General features: G+C 40.1%; 1 protein-coding gene across 2 annotated transcripts in view; it reads left to right on the top strand.

Moving 5' to 3' along the window:
* The window catches only part of TRIQK (triple QxxK/R motif containing), a 131,845-nt gene that overhangs the window by 54,914 nt on the left and 57,003 nt on the right, over nucleotides 1–19,928 (top strand). The window lies entirely within an intron of this gene.

Raw genomic sequence — 19,928 nt, 5'->3', positions numbered from 1 at the left:
TTTCCTCTAAACAGCTCCCACCTCCCCTCCCTTCAGGTTTGATTCCGTTCCTCAGTTCACATTGCTCCATGTATTCCTCAAATGAGTGAGGTCATCTGATATTTTTGTTTCTCTGCCTAGCTTATTTTACTTAACATAATAGTTTCTAAATCCATCCATGTTGTTGCAAAAGGTAATATTTCCTTCTTTTCCATGGCCCCATAGTATTCCATTGTATATATTTACCATAGCTTTTTAATCCACTGGTCCATGAAAAACACTTGGCCTATTTCCATATTTTTGCTATTGTGAAAAATGCTACCATAAATATGGTGTGCATTTCTTTTTTTTGAATCAGTGATATGGTGTTCTTGGGATATATTCCTAAAAGTGGGATGGCTGGGTCAAAAGCAGTTCCATTTTTTAATTTTTTCAGGAATCTTCATACTGTTTTCCACAGTGACTGCACCAGTCTGCATTCCCACGAGCAGTGCAGGAGGCTTCCCCTTTCTCCACATTCTCACCAGCACCTATCGTGTGTTGTTTTATTAATGAGTGCCATTGTGAGGTGGTATTTCATTGTGGTTTTATTTTGCATTTTTTTAATGATTAGTGATGTTGAGCATTTTTCATATGCCTATTGGCCATCTGTATGTCCTCTTTGGAGAATTGTCTATTCATTTCTTTTGGCCATTTTTTGATTGGATTGTTTATCTTCCTGGTGTTGAGTTTTACAAGTTCTTTATAAATTTTGGTTTTAACCCCTTATCAGACATATTATCGAATATGTTCTCCCATTGTATAGTTTGTCTTTTTACTCTGTTCATATTGTCGTTAGCCATGCCAAAGCTTTTTAGTTTGATATAGTCCCATTTGTTTATCCTGTCTCTTATTTCACTTGCCCGTGGCGATAAATCAGTAAATACAATGCTGCAAGAGATGTTGGAGAGTTTACTGCCTCTGTTCTAAGATGCTTATGGTTTCACGACTTACATTTAAGTCTTTTATCCATTTTGAGTTTATTTTTGTGAATGGTTTAAGTTGGTGGTCTAGTTTCATTTATTTGCAGGTAGCTGTCCAATTTTCCCAACATCATTTGTTAAAGAGATTGTTTTTACTCTATTGTATGCTCTTACCTCCTTTGTCAAATATCAATTGTCCATAAAGGTGTGGGTTTATTTCTGGGTTCTCTGTTCTGTTCCATTGATCTATATGCCTGTTCTTATGCCAGTACCTAGCTGTTTTGAGTACAATGGCCTTGTAGTACACCTTGATATCAGAAAATGTGATACCTCCCACTTTATTCTTCTTTTTCAAGATTGCTGAGGCTATTCGTGTTCTTTTTTGGTTCCATATAAATTTTTAGAATATAAGTTCTATATCTTTGAAGTATGTCATTGGTATTTTAATTGGTATTGCTTTGAATTTATAAATTGCTTTGGGTAGTTTAGACATTTTGATGATGTTTATTCTTTCTATTCATAAGCATGGTATATGCTTCCACTTTTTTGTATCTTCCTTGATTTCGTTTATCAATGTTTTGTAATTTTCTGAGTACAAGTCTTTAACCTCCTTGGTTAAATTTACTCCTAGGTACTTTATTTTTTTGTTGTTGTTGCAATAGTGAAGGGATTGTTTCCTTAATTTCTCTTTCTGACAGTTCATTGTTGGTGTATAAAAATGCCTCTGATTTCTGACTACTAATTTTATATCCTGCCACCTCGCTGAATTCATTTATTAGGTTGAGTAGTTTTTTGACTGAGACTTTAGGGTTTTCTATATACAGTATCATAGCATCTGCAAATAATGATAGTTTTACTTTTTCTTCAATCTGGATGCCTTTTATTTTTCTTCTTGTCTGATTGGTGTAGCTAGGACTTCCAGTACTATATTTAATAACACTGGTGAAAGAGGGCACCCCTGTCTTGTTCCTAATGTTAGGTGGATTGCTTTTAATTTTTGCCCATTAATTATCTTGGCTGTGGGTTTTTCATAGATGGCATTTATCATGTTAAGGTATATTCCCTGTATTCCCACTTTGCTGAGAGTTTTGATCATAAATGGGTGCTGGATATTATAAGATGCTTTTTCTGCATCTATTGAAATTATCATGTGGTTTTTCTCCTTCCTTTTGTTTATGTGATGAATCACATTGATTGATTTACAAATATTGTACCATCCTTGCCTCCCAGAATAAATCCCACTTGATCATAATGTACAATTGTTTTCATGTATTGCTAGATCTGGTTTGCTAATATTTTGTTGAAGATTTTAGCATAGAAATTCATCAGGGAAATTGGCCTATAATTTTTTTTCTTTGTGTTGTCTGCGTGATTTTTAAAAATTTTTTATTTTATTTATTCATTTTTAGAGAGGAGAGAGAGAGGGAGAGAGAGAGAGAGAGGGAGAGAGAGGAGAGAGAGACAGAGAGAGAAGGGGGAGGAGCTGGAAGCATCAACTCCCATATGTGCCTTGACCAGGCAAGCCCAGGGTTTCGAACCGGCGACCTCAGCATTTCCAGGTTGACGCTTTATCCACTGCGCCACCACAGGTCAGGCTTTGCGTGATTTTGGAATCAGAAATATGTTCACCTTATAAAAGGGGCTTGGAAGGCTTTCTTTCTCTTGAATTTTTTGAAATAGCTTGAGAAGGTTAGAAGTTAGTTCTTCTTTGAATATTTGGTAGAATTCACCAGTGAAGCCATCTGGCTGATGGCTTTTGTTTTTTGGGAGTTTTTTGATAACTGTTTCCATCTCATTTGTTGTAATCAGTCTATTTAGGCTTTCTAATTCTTCCAAACTGATTTTTGAAAGATTATATGTTTTAAGGAATTTGTCCATTTCACCTAGGTTTAATTTTTTGGCATATAGTTCTTCGTAGTATTTTCTCAAGATATTTTGTATTTCTGTTGTGTCAGTTATTTCTCCACTCTCATTTCTAATTTTATTTATTTGAGTCTTCTCTCTTTTTTTCTTGGTGAGTCTGGTTAAAGGTTCATCGATCTTGTTTACCCTTTCAAAGAACCAGCTCTTGGTTTTATTGATCCTCTGTATTGTTTCAATAGCCTCTATGTCATTTATTTCTGCTCTGATCTTTATTATTTCCTTTCTTCTACTACCTCTGGGCTTTACTTGCTGTTCTTTTTCTAGTTCTTTTAGATACAGTTATTTGTTTATTTGAGCTTTTTCTACCTTTTTCAGGTATGCATTTAGTGCTATGAACTTCCTTCTCAGTACTGCTTTTGCTGTGTCCCATAAATTTTGAGTTGTTGTATGCTCATTATCACTCATTTCTAGAAATTTTTAAATTTCTTTGATCTCATTGTTAACCCATTCATTATTTAATATTATTCTATTTAGTTTCCATGTGTTTGAGAATTTTTCAGTTTTTCTGTTGTGGCCGATTTCTAGTTAAATGTATTTTGATCAGAGAAAATTCTTGATATGATTTCAGTCTTCCTAAATTTGTTGAAACTGCTTTTATGCCCTAACATGTGGTGTATCCTAGAGAATTTACCATGAGCACTTGAAAAGATTCTGTTGCTTTAGGATGAAAAGTTCTGAAGATATCTATTAAATCCAATTGATCTAGTGTGTCCTTTAGATCTGCTGTTTCTTTAATTTTCTTTCTTGAGGATCTATCTAGTGATGTTAGTGGGGTATTGAAATCCCCTACTATTATAGTATTGCTGTTGATCTTGCCATTTATATCCACCAAAGTCTGCTTTATATATTTAGGTGCTCCTATATTAGATGCATAGATATTTATAATGGTTATATCTTCCTGTTGGATTTCTCCCTTTATCATTATCTAGTGGCTTTCTTTATCTCTTACTATAGCCTTTGTTTTAAAGTCGATTTTGTCTGATATAAGTGTTGCTACCCCAGCTTTTTTTTCATTTCCATTTGCATGAAATATTTTTTCAATCCTTTTACCTTCAGCCTATGTGCATCTTTTGTTTTAAGGTATGTCTCTTCTAGTCAGCATATGTATGGGTCTTGTTTTCTTATCCACGCAGCTACCCTGTGTCTTTTGATCAGATCATTTAATCCATTTACATTTAAGGTTATTATTGAAATGTAGTTGTTTATTGCCATTTTATTTTTTTATTATTATTATTTTTTGTATTTTTCTGAAGCTAAAACCGGGAGAGCAGTCAGACAGACTCCCGCACGTGCCCGACCGGGATCCACCCGGCACGCCCACCAGGGGGCAACGCTCTGCCCACCAGGGGGCGATGCTCTTCCCCTCCGGGCGTCGCTCTGTTGCGACCAGAGCCACCCCAGTGCCTGGGGCAGAGGCCAAGGAGCCATCCCCAGCGCCCAGGCCATCCTCGCTCCAATGGAGCCTCGGCTGCGGGAGGGGAAGAGAGAGACAGAGAGGAAGGAGGGGGGAGGGGCAGAGAAGCAGATGGGCGCTTCTCCTGTGTGCCCTGGCCAGGAATCGAACCCGGGACTTCTGCACGCCAGGTCGACACTCTACCACCGAGCCAACCGGCCAGGGCCACCATTTTATTTTTTAAAGCTGTATTTCTATTTTGCTATATTCTTTTACCACTTTGGTCTCTTTACAACAGACCCTTTAACATTTCCTGAAGCATTGATTTGGTTTTAATGAATTCCTTGAGTTTTGTTTTTTTTTTGTCTGGGAAGCTTTATTTCTCCTTCAATTTTAAATGTTAGTCTTGCTGGATAAAGTAGTCTTGGTTGTAGGCTCTTGTTCTGCATTACTTTGAATATATGTTGCCATTCCCTTCTAGTTTCAAGTGTTTCTGTTGAGAAGTAGGATGCCATTCTTATGGTGACTCCTTTGTAGGTGATAGTCTTTTTTTTCTCTAGCAGCTTTTAATATTTTTTTTTTCATCTCTAGCTTTGGTATTTTAATTATAATGTGTCTTGGTGTGGATTTCTTTGGGTTTCTCTTTAATGGAATTCTCTGTGCTTCTTGAACTTGTGTGCTTTTTTCCTGAATCAATTTATTGAAGTTTTCAGCTATGATTTGATCGAACAAGGTTTCTATCTTTTGTTCTTTCTCTTCTTCTTCAGGAACCCCTAATATGCGGATGTTATTTATCTTCTTGTTGTCACAGAGCTCTCTTGGAGTGTCCTCAGACTTTTTGAGTCCCTTTACTGTTTGCAGCTCTGCTTTTGTGTCTTCATTTATCTTGTCCTTTAACTCGCTGATTCGATCCTCAGTTTCATCCATCCTACTTTTAATTTCTTCCATTGTGGTCTTCATTTCTGATATTGTATTTGTCATTTCAGACAGATTCATTTTTATTATTTCAATGTCCTTTTTTATATTTGCTATCTCTTTATTTAGGTGCTCATTATGTCTGTCTACTGCTGTTCTAAGATTTTTGAGCATCCCAAAAATCATTATTTTAAACTCTGCATTCAGTAATTTGGTTATATCTGACTCATTCAAGTCCTCTTCTGGGGATTTCTCTTGATTCATTTGGGTTGCATTTCTCTGCCTTCCCATTTTGTCTTTTTATAAGAAGGGTGTGGCTACTGGAGTCCAATGAGTGTGGCCTCTGTGTTTCCTTGGTGTGATCTGTCTGCATTCCCACCACCCCCTCTGCTGCTGCCTCAGGTGTTCGGGTATGGGAGTTGTGGTCGCCATCCCACTGCGGCAGTCACTACAGTTTCCTCCTCTCCTCCATGAGTGGGTCTCTGTTCACCTGCCGGGGCAATAAGCCCTGTCCAACCTTGGCCTTCACTTTGCCCCCTCAGGTGGGTCTGCATGCCACGCTGGTGCCGTAAGCCTTGGCCCCACAGGCAGGGCCGTGCACCTATGCTCAGCCACAGGTCTCCACCCGTTCCTGGCTTTTGCCCTGTCTCTACAGGCAGGGTTGTGCTCATAAGGGCCACAAGATCCTGCTTCAGGAGTGGGGCTGCTCACCCTCGCTAAGCTGCAGGTCTCCACCTGTTCCCCAACATTCGCCCTGCCCCTGCTGGCAGGGCTATGCTCACATGCCAGGCTACAAGCCCTGGCTCCCAGGTGGGGTTGTGCACCCCTGCTCAGCAATAAGTCTCCACCTGTTCTCTGGCTTTCACCTTGCCCCTGCGGGCAGGATTGCTGGCAGGACCACTCTTGCTCTCCCGACCCATAGACAGGTCCGACCGCTTTCGTACATCCCTTCTGCCCCCGCTGAGTGGGACTAAGCTCACACCAGGCTTCAGTCGTGGCCAGCCCGGCTTCTGCACCCACCAATGGGACTGTGCTTTCGCATCCAGCCACCACCCACCCTCCGGCGAGCACTTAGCAGTGTGGGTGGGGGAGCTGCTGCTCAGACCTTAGCACTTAATACTATATTTCTGATGGCCTTCTCCTTCCAAGCGACTCTGCTCTGAGTGTTGGGAGAGCTTATTTGGCTGGTGTCCTTCTTCCCTTTGCTGGTATTGCTGGCTCCAGGGAAAATATTCACTTTAGATTTGGGGGGTGACTCAGCCCAGGGGTTAAGGTGGCTGTCCCTCAAAGTGTTTCTCCCTGTGCCTCCTAGATTACTCTTCCTGCTACTGTGGTCCTCCCATCTTTCCCCCCCTCCTTCAACCCTCTCCTTCCCCCTCTCCTTTAACAACCACTGAGTGGTTGTTAAAGAGGTTTTCTGTGCGGTTCCTTTAAGAAGAATCCTGGGTCTGAGAAATCTCTTTTTCACAAGCCGTATCCTGGCTTGTTTCACAGCTGAATACTGTCCATACACCTTCTTTAGTCTCTGTGACTACATGCTGGGGCTTTGGTCCTGAGCCCCAGGACTCTACGCTCTCTGCTAAACTCACTTCCTGCCACGGAAGTCCCTCCGGGCTGCCGTTTGCGCCCGGCAGCTGAGCAGCCCTCTCCTGTTTCTACTTTTCCTACCAGTCACAGTGTGATTTCTTCAGTGTTCCTTGGTTAAAGAGTCCTCTTAGTTTAGTCCAAAGTTAGTTTTTCCAGATGATGGTTCTTAAAATTTAGTTGTAATCCACTTTGGTTCTGGGAGGTGGAAGTTGGTACGTCTGCCTACTCCATTGCCATCTTGCCACCTTAGGAATCTTATTATTCTTAATTGTTTTTCTTTTGTGTGTGTGTGTGAGATAGGGGTCCAGATGTTTTGTTTGCTTTCCCCATATGATTATACATTTGTTCCAGCACTATTTATTAATACTGTATTAATTTTAGTCCCATAATATGGCTGGTTGGTTAGTCCCAATGACTAAGATTCCTTTCCTGGAACATAAGTTTTTGGGGTTAAACAGATAACAGTTCTGTAGTTACTTTACTTATGAATTTTTATATTAGTGTTGGCAAGTTCATATTTTAGAAGTCACTTTTTCACATATTAAAGTTTTTACATACTATTTCTGCAGCTATAAATGAATTTAATTTGACAAGGTAATGGTGAGGTGGTCACTTTGATACCTATAAACATTAGAAAGTCTTTGTTTATCTCTCCATTTTAATGCAATAGGAGTTCTTTTTTCTTCTTACATATAATGACTTATCTCAATATTATATTTATGTCAAGGTATTTGATGCCTACTTGTATGCTATACTACAATAATCTTTTAAATTGGCTATTTCATTAATTGTTTAAGTATGGAGAATTATCTCAGGAGATCTGAATTAGGTACCCTTGCTAGAAGTATTAAAATATAGATTCCTCAACTAGGGGTGTATGGAAGTGGCTTTTAAATAAATTGAAGAGTATGAGTAAATTCATGAAAATATGAATGAGCTTGCCAAAATTGTGGAACTCAAAGCTGGATTTGATAATCCTCTGGAAGATGAGTAGAGAAAAAATGACACACATGGACATTAATCATTCTTTATACTAAGGATTTTTTCTTTATACAGAAAATTAGCCATTATTTGGATGAGTTAAATATATTAATTACATGATCAGATTTGAATTTTTAAAACAGTACTCTGGAAACAATGAATGTACCATAAGATTGGGGGCAAGTGTCTTCTCTCTCTCTTTTTCTTTTTTTACTACTTTTTTTATCCCTCGATCTAAAATGAGATTGTATTTTTGTGATTGGTTTTCAGTTGTGATCTAGCAAAAACCAAACATTTTTTTCTGCCTATTTATAACTATATACATAAGTATGAGTTTTTTTAAATAATGGTATATCTTTTAGCCTTAAATACTGAGATGTTATTTTTCTGGGTTCATAGGCTAGACTTTTAAATAACCTATGTTTTTTTTGTTTGTTTGTTTGTTTGTTTTTTGTTTTACTGAAGTGAGAAATGACTAGGCAGAGAGACAGACTCTTGCATGTGCCCAACTGGGATCAACCTGGCATGCCCACTAGGGGGCGATGTTCTGCCCATTTGGGGCATTGTTCCATTGCAACTGGAGCCATTCTAGTGCCTGTGGTAGAGGCCATGGAGCTATCCTCAGCGCCTGGACCAACTTTGCTGCAATGGATCCTTGGCTGCAGGAGTGTGGAGAGAGACACAGAGAGAAAGGAGAGGGGGAAGTGTGGAGAAGCAGATGGGCATTTCTTCTGTGTGCCCTGGCTAGGAATTGAACCCAAGAGTTGAACCTGGGGCTTCCACTTGCCAGCTAGTGCTCTACCACTGAGCCAACTGGTCAGGGCCCTATATTTTAATGTTTTTTTAAATGTCACATTCTGGATAATTTTTCTTCTGGAAGCAGAGACATATATGAAGGCTTCAAGTTTCTTATTTCTTTACTTCTTCTTTCTAGATTGTATTAGAAAGGTATAAAGGAGCAATAAAATAACTGTCTTGGAATATGACTAAATATGACACTACTTTTGTTTGTTTTAAAAGGTCACATGTTATGCTTAAAAATACTTGTGGCAAATTGCTGTGCAAAGCCTGTTTAAGAAAAGATAGTCAAAACAAAACATTGTAATCTTAAAAATCCCAAAGAGTATAAAGTTTTAATTAAATAAAAAATTATAAATTATTTTAGTATGACATTTTAGGTATTAAATAAAATTAGTATTATCTTTCTTAAATATGTGTTATAAGATTCAAAAATGATAAAGACTGATGATTTAATTGGAAATTATTTCCAGAGAAAAATTAATAAATAATAAGTATTATCTTATTAACCCATATTTTAGTGTTTTTAGGTCTCAGAGCAAGTTAATTTTTCAAGGAATGTAGTGTTCTTTATAAAAGAAGGTGATGAGATGTCCTCTCCAGTGAATTGTGGAAACAATCTTGGTATTGTACATGGTAATATAAATCTGTTATTCCCTTTCCACATCTATCAGAACCTGTTTTAAATTGTGGCTGATCCTGTATGCAAATAGCTGTCTTATGAGAAAATGCAGCTGTATGTGCTAATGTCTCCATGGATTTCTTGAGAGTTTGCTATCTAACCATCAAAGCAATAGAAAAGAATGGTAATTGCTGCAAGGCTTTGAAGAATAAGAAAAGCCAGAATATTTTAGAGGTCCTAGATGTCTGAGGCACTGACAGTTTGCACCATATAGATGAATGGATATCTTTTTAGATCATTTAAAATAACCTCAATGTTCTTATTGGAAAAGTAAAATATTTTTTAACTTCTTGTGTGTGTTGCAACTAATAAAATGTGAATCATTTATGTATGTATGCATTCTCTACTAGGTACTTTTGTTTCAACATTTGGTAAAATGTTATTTTGCTTAAATAATTCAATATAATTTCAAAGACAGAATAAAGGTTACATTTTTGATATTGTGATTAGGAATTACCACTTAAAAAAGAGAAACAAAAATTTAAAACTTGTTTCTTTTTAATTTCATACATTGAAATTGTTTTAAAGGTTTTATATTTACAGGTTATATTATACATTTAAAATGTATTCATTCATATAGGATATGTCCTTATAAAAATTGATTTTTTTTAGCTTTTATTGGGATAATTTTTTTATGTAAAGTATAGTTTAAATAAAACTCAATTTACTTTGATGTAAAGAAATTTTCTGTAGATTCCCTATTTATTGGTTTATTACATATAATGAAGGAGTAAAATACGGGCCTCTAGTGATATCTCTATTGGGATGGTCATTTAAATGACCAGGAAAGAGTTGGAGGAAGGATAGTAAGTGACTGTTTTGGTAGATAGTATGAGTAATTTGCTTTTGAAAATATTTAACTTATTTCATAAAAACGAAAAACAAAACTAAATGGAAGAGAGAATAATGTTTTCTGTAATGTTTCATTTATTTACACTAACTTCTCTCCTAAAATGAAGTGATATTTTTTTGCCTACATAATCAAGATTAAAATAACTTGAGTCTGCTTTACAATTAATAGATACAAAACACTATGGAAATAATTTCTATATAAATTTTGACTTTTTTGGGTGGTGTTTGTATTAACAGAATTAATTTTTAATATTCTGAATTATAAAAAGCAAGACTATAAGATTAGGTGATGTCCTGATTTCATTTCTAAAATTTAAAGAATGTATTATCTTGGCTGTAATAACTATATAGTTTATGGGGATGAAGACTTGATTTATTTGACTTTTTTATTTACTTTGTATATTCTTCAATATTGTTATAATATTAAATCTGGTTCATGGCTGATTGGTGAGCATCGGCCCAGCATACGGACATCCCAGGTTTGATTCTTGGCCAGAGCACACAAGAGAAGCAACCATCTACTCCTCTCCCCCTCCTTATGCCCCTTCTCTTTCCCTCTCCTCCTCTCCCTCCCTCTTCTCCTTCTCGCCCTCCCTCTCCTCATTCTCTTCCTCTCTCTCCCCTATCTCTTCCTCCCTCTGTCCTTTCTCTCCCTCCTTCTCTCCTTTCCTCTCTTCCTTCTCTCTCTCTTCTTTTTCCACAGCCAGTGGCTCAATTGGTTCAAGCTGAGGCCCCAGGTTCTGAGGATAGCTTGGTTTGTCAGAGAGTAGCAACCACAGTTGCTAAAAATAGCTCAGTTGATTTGAGAATCTGCCCCAGATATGGCTTGCTGGGTGGATTCTGGTTGGGGTGCATGCAGGAATCTGTCTCATTATCTCCCCTCCTCTCACTTAAAAAAAAATCTGCAGATCATTATGAATAGAGAAATAGATTTTTAGCTGAATTTTTAATTTTCTTATCCATAGTAGAAATTATTTATTTGGGGATGCCTATTACTGTCTTAGTTGGGATCATTGTTAACATTGCTCTGTGTGACCATATATCATATATAAATTAAACAGTACAGTTTGGTCTGAACATACTCAAATTCATTTGGCATTTGAAAACCTTAATAATGCTCATTAGGAAAATTATACCTTGATAATTACATCAGTTTTATGTACACATCTAAGCCTGTTTGTTTTAGGTAGGGTGATATTACTTTACTGTAATTAATAGCAACAAAATGTATGGCAACTCAGATGCTACAAGTTTATTTCTTGTTTTTAGAGCAGTATCAAAGAGGAAAACAAGTTAGTTGAATAGTTATTTTTAATGCAGTCGTTTAAGATCCAGGATGTCAAGTCTGCCATCTTCATCACTTTTTTCCAGTGTCACTCTGGTGGTCACCTACATTTCATCCAACTGAATGAATTCTAGAAGTAGCAGAATTAATTTATTCATATTTCATTGGCTAAAACTCAGATGTAGCCCACAAGTAGCATCAGAGGAGGCTGAAAAATGTCTAGTATGCTCAGAAAAAAATAAAAAGAGAGAGAGAGAACATGTATTTCAATGAGTAGTTAGCAATTTTTCCAATGGTCTATCTTTCTGGTCATGAAATAGCCGTGCACATCCTCTTTCTTGATCCCCCAGAAGGGAAATCCTGAAGTTCCCCATCTGCTGCGTCCAGCACAAAGTCAAGGATCTAAAGTAATGCACAGTCTCTCTTCTCAAATTGGAATGTGGTTCCTTGAGGTTTACAGAATATGCAATTTACCAACTTTTCCCAAGCATCACCAGTCCCTTAATAAATACTAGTGAAGCAGAGGATAACTACATCGTATCTCCAATAATCATTCCCATTTTTGAAAGGAAAGAATGGGAAACACACAGGCATTGACCCATCATGATGATGAAACCTGGTACACAAAATACACAGGAGACCACTAAGAAGGCCCATTGTACTGATAGTAGAAGTTATTTGCTGATGTTACCAAATGGAAAGAGTTTGTCCACCCAACATTAGCACAGCCAGTCACTAAAAACTGGGAATTGTAGTGGAGAAATTAGAGTCACTTTATTTGTAAAGCACTAAACAAGGAAAATAGGAAAGCTATGGCTCAAAATCCTGAACTTCCCAATCCAGTTGTCAAGTTGATTTTAAGGGGTTAGGGGGAAGAGGTATGTTGAAGTGCTGGTGGGGTAGGTTTTAATTGGAGGACCTTGAAGCTTGGCTATTTATAGTACAGGTGCATCAGCACCGATCTTCCTGGACAGTGGACCCTTTGCTTCTGAAAGGGTTCTGGGGATGGGGAGATAGGTGTGAGACTGGTTCCAGGTGCGGTTGGAGATCAAATTTCTGTCCTCTGCATGTACTTTGGTTGCATGGCTTGCAGTTTTGATCTATTATCCTTGGAAGGCAACTCAGTATCTTGTTAAAAAGGATAGAATCATTTTGAGCTGGTTCTGTGGTTATTCTTAGACCCCAATTATGGTCACTTTAGAGAAAGTCTCTTGCCTGTTGTTCTACAGGGATTTGCCTTCTGGTTGGTTCTCTGTCTTGGTTATGTATGAAGTGGATGTTACAAATCTACATTGTTTTGCTTCATGGATGTACTTTGCTGCTTTAAGTTTAGAGGACCAAAGATTGGTTTTCATTCACAGACTTTTTTTAGACAGAATTTGTAGTTTCCTTATAAATATAGTTCCTCAGATTTTTAGTAACTTTTGCATTTCTAGTTTGTTCCAGGTGCCAGTAATCATTGCAATTTCAGTCCTAGACATAGTTCTTTTGTCTGTTTTTCTCTATAATTCAGGACTTTCCATGCTGCTTTATTTTCACCTATAATGCCAGTGATTGAGACCAGACAGGTTCACATTGGATTTGGGCAGACCACAGAAGAACCACAGAGCCAAAGGCATCAGGTCATTTTCCTTTATTGGATTCTTGCAACAGCGGGAGAGTGAATAGACAGGGGAAAACTGCCTCTCACAGCAGCAGGCGATCAAACAGGAAAACTGCCCCTCGGGCGAGCGATCAGGAAAACCGCTCTTCAGGGAACATACACACAGCTTTATATAGTCTACACACACATGTGGCTTTCTGCCACGTGTTCATGCACTAATCATTTAAAGTGCTTGCAGCTGGAAAACAAGCAAGCAAACCTAACCACAGCAGTTTTCCCTACACCACCCAGTAGTGACCTCCTCCAGGTGATCTGAAATAATACGTTCAGGAGAAAGAGAACAGCCTTAATCTACTCTTTGTCTCTCACATTTTTGTTGTTGTTGTTGTTGATTAAGAAGTCTTGTTCTGGCCAGTTGGCTTAGTGGTAGAGCATCAGCCCAGCGTGTGGAAATCCCAGGTTTGATTTCCAGTCAGGGCACATAGGAGAAATGACCATCTGCTTCTCCATCCCTCCCCCTCCCCCATCTTTATCTCTCTCTTCCCCCTCCCACAGCCATGGCTTGAACGGTTCAATCAAGCTAGCCCCAAGCACTGAGGATGAATCCATGGCCTCACCTCAGGTGCTAAAATTGCTCAGTTGTCAAGCAGTGGAGCAGCAGCCCCAGATGGGCAGAGCATCATCCCATAGAGGGCTTGTCAGGTGGATCTCAGTCGGGGTGCATGCAGAAGTTTGTCTCTCTGCCTCCCCACCTCTCCCTATTCATTAATTTTAAAAAAGTCTTAATGGGCCTTTGTTCAACACCTTTTTCACTTTTATTTCCTACTATTTGGCTTTTAGAAGTTGACTTTTCCAAACTTATTAGTCTCCAAATTATTTGGCTCTATATTCCCCTGTATTTTTGTTTAAATGCTGGCCAGTTCTTGCCTGACCTCATCTTTATATTTAATTTCTTTCCTGGAAGTATTGACGGTGGTGAAAATGGCATTGGGTGTAGACCAGTGGAGTCACCGGACCTCAGTGAAGCAGCCTCGGTATTTCAGTTCTGGTTAGGAAAAATACAGAATCAAGATTCAGCTATAAGAGAAAGTTTACTTAGAAAGTCATAAGATAGAAGTGAGCTATAGAAGAAATGGACTCAGGAAACAAGTTACGGAGGCAAAAGAGGGGCTGTTGGAGGTTCCAGGGAAGGATTTCAATAGAATATTGATCAGCTTTCCAGGTGAGTCCTTTCATGGTTGCCAGGTGCCAGGGAAGGATGTTCATTAGTCACTGCAGCTGGTTCTGAGGTTCTCTGTCTAATTTTGCTATTTTTACTGGGCATGGAACTGAAACACAATTGAGGCCTATTTGTATTTGCTGTGGGTCAGAACCTTACTGTCCTGGGGACTTAATACTTAAGGACTAACTAGTCTCGGACCCTCTTATTCATTCCCGCTGTGTGTGTAGGGGTGTGTGTAATGCTGGGGGCAAAGGCCAGGCAGGTTCACATTGGATTCAGGCAGACCACAGAAGAACTGCAGAGCCAAAAGGCATTGGAGCATTCCTGTTTATTGGATTCTTGCAGAGGTAGGTGAACAAACAGGAAAACCACCCCTCACAGCAGCAAGCAAGGATCAGGAAAATTGCCCCTCCTGGTGTGGTCAAGCAATCCGTGCCTAGGGAAAGTACCCATAGCCTTTTATATAGGCTATACATAAGTTGTTTTCTGCCAAGTGCTCACACACCAATCATGCAAAATGCTTGCAGCCAGAAAAGAAGTGAGCAAGCCTACCCACAGCTGTTTTCTCTATGCTGCACCCCTTTAGAGTTGCTCGCCTCACAATCTACAAGGCAGGTATCTTCCATTACTTGATGGTCCCTGTGTGAGGAGTGAGGTAAATTACATCCATATTTCACAGAAACAGAGACACAGCAACAGACATACTAAGGCACAAGCTATGACAATAATTACAAAGGTGCCCTTCACATTGATGTCTTCCTGAATACTCAAGGAATAATACACTTTTGCCATAGATGGCCAGGTGCCAGTTGTCTAGGAAGTTAACTGGCAGATCACCTCTAGCCCCCTAACCCACAGCACTAACAAAGCCACCCATCATAGGTGGGAGACCTGAACAGTCCAGGGCCATGGCCACTGAAGCCATCAGCCTCTAAGGACGGCTGTCAGAGCAGGCAGGAGCACGTCACTTTGCTGCCCAAAGCCTGACTTGAGCATTGTGTCCTGGTTTTGTATCTGCAACTGGGTGGGAGCAGCTGCCTGGTACAAGACAGCTTCCACAGGGGCCAGGCTCCTCCGTCAGGTTCTCTCATACTGTCCACAAGTGCCATGTCCGTGCAGCAAGGGAGTGGTGTCCCCCTCTTATCACAGTTCCTGCTTCAAGAGTCCATTATACCACTCAGCGATCAGTCCATGGTAGACAGCTGTCTGTGCTAACCACCAAAGGCGAAGATCTATTACAGGCAACTAGCCATATAGCTCTTTAATAGGCCACCTATACACCTTTTCATAAGCTCAAGCTTGCCGCAAGCCCCATCCAAAGCCCTCAGAGGTCAGAGGAATGTCAAACTCAGGGCCTGGCAGGGTCAAACACATCCAAGGCCTATATTGCCTTGACAGTTCTCTTAGATGCTGCGAAATCACCTATTATCTACTAAGGCAAATACCCACTGCAGAGAAGGGGACCAATGGATTGCGAATTTCACATGGGGCCTCTGCTCACTGCCATCCCCATTAGACAGGCCCCTTGGTCTTCCCTGTTCAAACTGGAACAGGTCTTGGGGATCCTCCTCTTCCTCAGCTGCCTCCAACATATAATCTTGCAGCTGTGCTACATGAGCACTGACCTTTTTATTGGAAGCTGCCTCCAATATATAATCTTGCGACCTGCTGCACATTAATCAGCCATTTTCTTGACAGTGGCCGGGGCTACTCATTTCCCTTGTTTTTTTTTTTCACCAGCTGGAACTTCTGTTCTGGCCAAAGCTGCCACCAAAGGTTATCAAGGAATTTATTAGATTTGCCATCTAATTTCACCCTTTTTGCCCTGGCTGCAATGAAATCTGCACACATCTGTGTTCTAGTAACCTTTATAGGCCCATTTTTCTTATTAGTCTGGGGGTGGGAAGGCTGAATGAGCAGTAGCCTGCAAACACTTATGGTGCTGCACTGCTTCTACCTCCCCTAATCTGCCACTGTCTGTGTCACAGCACTGATCGGCTGCCCCACATACGGGGGCAATGGAATAGCCACCAGTGACCCAAAAAAGGCAGATGGGGTGCTCTGGAGAATAAGGTCCCTCATCCCTGCTGTAAATGCACTGCTCACAAAAATTGGGGATATTTTCATCACTTCATGTTCATTTTGAAATATCCCCTAATTTTTGTGAGCAGTATACTTCCTCCTCTGGCCCACTGGGCCACAGATTGAAAGTAGCATTCTTTATACCTAGTTTCTTTCTTTTTTTTTTTTTTCTGAAGCTGGAAACGGGAGGCAGTCAGACAGACTCCCGCATGCGCCTGACCGGGATCCACCTGGCACGCCCACCAGGGGGCGATGCTCTGCCCATCCGGGCTGTCACTCTGTCATGACCAGAGCCACTCTAGCGCCTGGGGCAGAGGCCAAGGAGCCATCCCCAGCGCCCGGGCCATCTTTTGCTCCAGTGGAGCCTCGGCTGCAGGAGGGGAAGAGAGAGACAGAGAGGAAGGAGAGGGGGAGGGGTGGAGAAGCAGATGGGTGCCTCTCCTGTGTGCCCTGGCTGGGAATCGAACCCGGGACTTCCGCACGCCAGGCCGACGCTCTACCACCGAGCCAACTGGCCAGGGCTATACCTAGTTTCTGAAAGACCCGGAGCAGCTCACTATAGCACTGCCACCAACTCACTGCCCCCGGCAAGTTTCTGGCATTCTGCCAGACCCGTACAAATGGCAGCTATCTAGCCCTCTTTTCAAGGGTGTTGGTGACTCCATACTGGTCTGAACTGGATAATGCTCACAGTGCCAGGTGTAATGCCAGTTCCATACCAATCTAAACTGAATCATGTCTACTACACCAGGTATAATGCTGGTGGCAGAGGCCAGGCAGGTTCACATTGGATTCGGGCAGAGCATAGAGCTGAAAGGCATTGGGACATTCTCACAGAGGCTGGTGAGCAAACAGGAAAACCACCCCTCGCAGCATCAGGTGAGAGATCAGGAAAACCACCCTTCATGGTGGTGGACAAGTGATCCGCACCCATAGCCTTATATAGGCTATACACGTGTGGCTTTCTGCCACATGGTCACACACCAATCATGCAAAGTGCTTGCAGTCAGAAAATAGCGAGCAAGCCTAACCACAGCTGGTTTTTTTTTTAATTAATTTTAATGGGGTGACATTAATCAATCAGGGTACATAGGTTCAGAGAAAAAATCTCCAGGTTATTCTGACATTTGATTATGTTGCATACCCATGACCCAAAGTCATACAGTCTTCCATCACCTTCTATCTGGTTTTCTTTGTGCCCCTCCTCTCCCCCTACCCCTTCCTGTCCCTCCCCACCCCCAGTAACCACCACACTCTTGTCCATGTCCTTGAGTCTCATTTTTATGTTCCACCTATGTATGGAATCATATAGTTCTTAGTTTTTTCTGATTTACTTATTTCACTCAGTATAATGTTATCAAGTTCCATCCATGTTGTTGTAAATGATCCGATGTCATCATTTCTTATGGCTGAGTAGTATTCCATAGTATATATGTATCCTAGCTTCTTTATCCAATCATCCATTGAAGGGCTTTTTGGTTGTTTCCATGACTTGGCTACTGTGAACAATGCTGCAGTGAACATGGGGCTGCATGTGTCTCTTTTTTAATTTTTTTAAATTAATTTTAATGGGGTAACATTGATAAATCAGGATACATATGTTCAGAGAAAACATCTCTAGGTTATTTTGACATTTGATTATGCTGCATTTCCATCACCCAAGGGGCTGCATTTGTCTTTACGTACCACTGTTTTCCAGTGTTTTTGAGTTTTGGAGGTATATTCCCAGTAGAGGGATTGCTGGGTCATATGGTAGTTCTATTTTTAATTTTTTGAAGAACCATCATACTTTCTTCCATAGTGGTTGTACTACTTTACATTCCCACCAACAGTGGATGAGAGTTCCTTTCTCTCCATAGGGGACAGCCTCTCCAACACTTGTTATTACCTGTCTTGTTGATAATAGCTAATCTAACAGGTGTGAGATGGTATCTCATTGTTGTTTTGATTTGCATTTCTCTAATAGCTAATGAAGATGAGCATCTTTTCATATATCTGTTGGCCATTTGTATTCCTTCCTGGGAGAAGTGTCTGTCCATGTCCTCTTCCCATTTTTTTGTTGGATTGTTTGCTTGTTTGTTGTTGAGTTTTATGAGTTCTTTTCTATATTTTGGATATTAGGCCCTTATCTGAGCTATTGTTTGAAAATATCATCTCCCCTTTTGTTGGCTGTCTGTTTCTTTTGTTGTCAGTTTCTCTTGCTGTGCCAAAGCTTCTTAGGCTGATGTAGTCCCATTCATTTATCTTTGCCTTCACTTCCCTTGCCTTTGGAGTCAAATTCATAAAGTGCTCTTTATAACCAAGGTCTATGAGTTTATTACCTATGTCTTCTTCTATATACTTTATTGTTTCAGGTCTTATATTTAGGGCTTTGATCCATTTTGAATTAATTTTAGTACAAGGGGACAAACTGTAGTTGAGTTTCATTCTTTTGCATGTGGTTTTCCAGTTTTCCCAGCACCATTTGTTGAAGAGGCTTTCTTTTCTCCATTGTGTGTGTAAGGTATTTTTCCCTGCTGAGAAGGAAGGAAGGGGGCTGGAGCCAGAAAGTCTGGAATAATAAATGGCTTTATTGAGTACAGAGCGTGCATCCCGCCCGACGAGGTTCCCTGGCCCTGAGGAAAGATGAAGGCTAGGGAAGTCACAAGTGGTGACCCAGGTGGGAGATATTTAAAGGGTCCCTAGGGTGGTCGAGCTAATATGATGTGGTGAAATCTCACTGGCTGGCAGACGGTCACTGTTTTCCAAAGAGTTATGGGAAGTTTTTTTGGGCGCACTTGGTTGTGGGTGGTCTTAGCCAAAGTTCCGGGGTCTGAGATTTCCCCATTATTCACCGACCTTACAGTGTGTTGTTGGCCCCTTTATCAAAAATTATTTGACCATATACATGTGGTTTTATTTCTGGGCTTTCTATTCGTTCCATTGGTCTGAGTGTCTATTTTTCTGCCAATACCATGCTGTTTTGATTATCATGGCTCTATAATATAATTTGAAGTCAGGTATTGTAATGCCCCAGCTTCATTCTTTGTCCTTAGGATTGCTCTGGCTATTCGGGGTGTTTTATATATAGTTCCATATTAACCTGATGTGTTTTTTTTTGTTCCATTTCTGTGAAAAATATCATTGGAATTTTGATGGGAATTGCATTAAATTTTTATATATCTTTGGGTAATATAGTCATTTTGACTATATTTATTCTTCCTATCCAAGAGCAAGCTGTTTTCCTCCAAGTATTTCTAACTCACATGACTAACAATGTGCCAGGTGAGGAAAGGTTACCATGGGGACAAGGTCCTTGTTTTCTTAGTTTTGCCCATTGCTTGGTACCCAGTGCTTTCTACTCTGGTTGACCTTCTGTACCTGGCCCATTGTCCTTGCTCTACTCGTGTCTACCTAAGTGCCTGCCACAGAAGCAGGAGCAACTTTATGCACCACTCTTAGGTCTTTAATAAGATTCCCAAGGGATAATATGCTCAGTCATAGTAGAAGTTCATTTCTTTTTTATTAGAATTCTGTGATAGGAAACAAGTTAGAGTACTCTAATCCAGCCCAGGTTGAGCAAGGTTTTATGTTCCTATAAATGTACCCTTAGGGTTTGTCTATGGATCAGTTCTTTTCCGGACAGTTAGATGGGGAAGGACAAAGCAGAGAATTCAACAAAGGT

Source organism: Saccopteryx leptura, chromosome 3, assembly GCF_036850995.1.
Source record: "Saccopteryx leptura isolate mSacLep1 chromosome 3, mSacLep1_pri_phased_curated, whole genome shotgun sequence".
NCBI lineage: Eukaryota > Metazoa > Chordata > Mammalia > Chiroptera > Emballonuridae > Saccopteryx > Saccopteryx leptura.
This window is presented reverse-complemented; position numbering and strand designations above follow the sequence as displayed.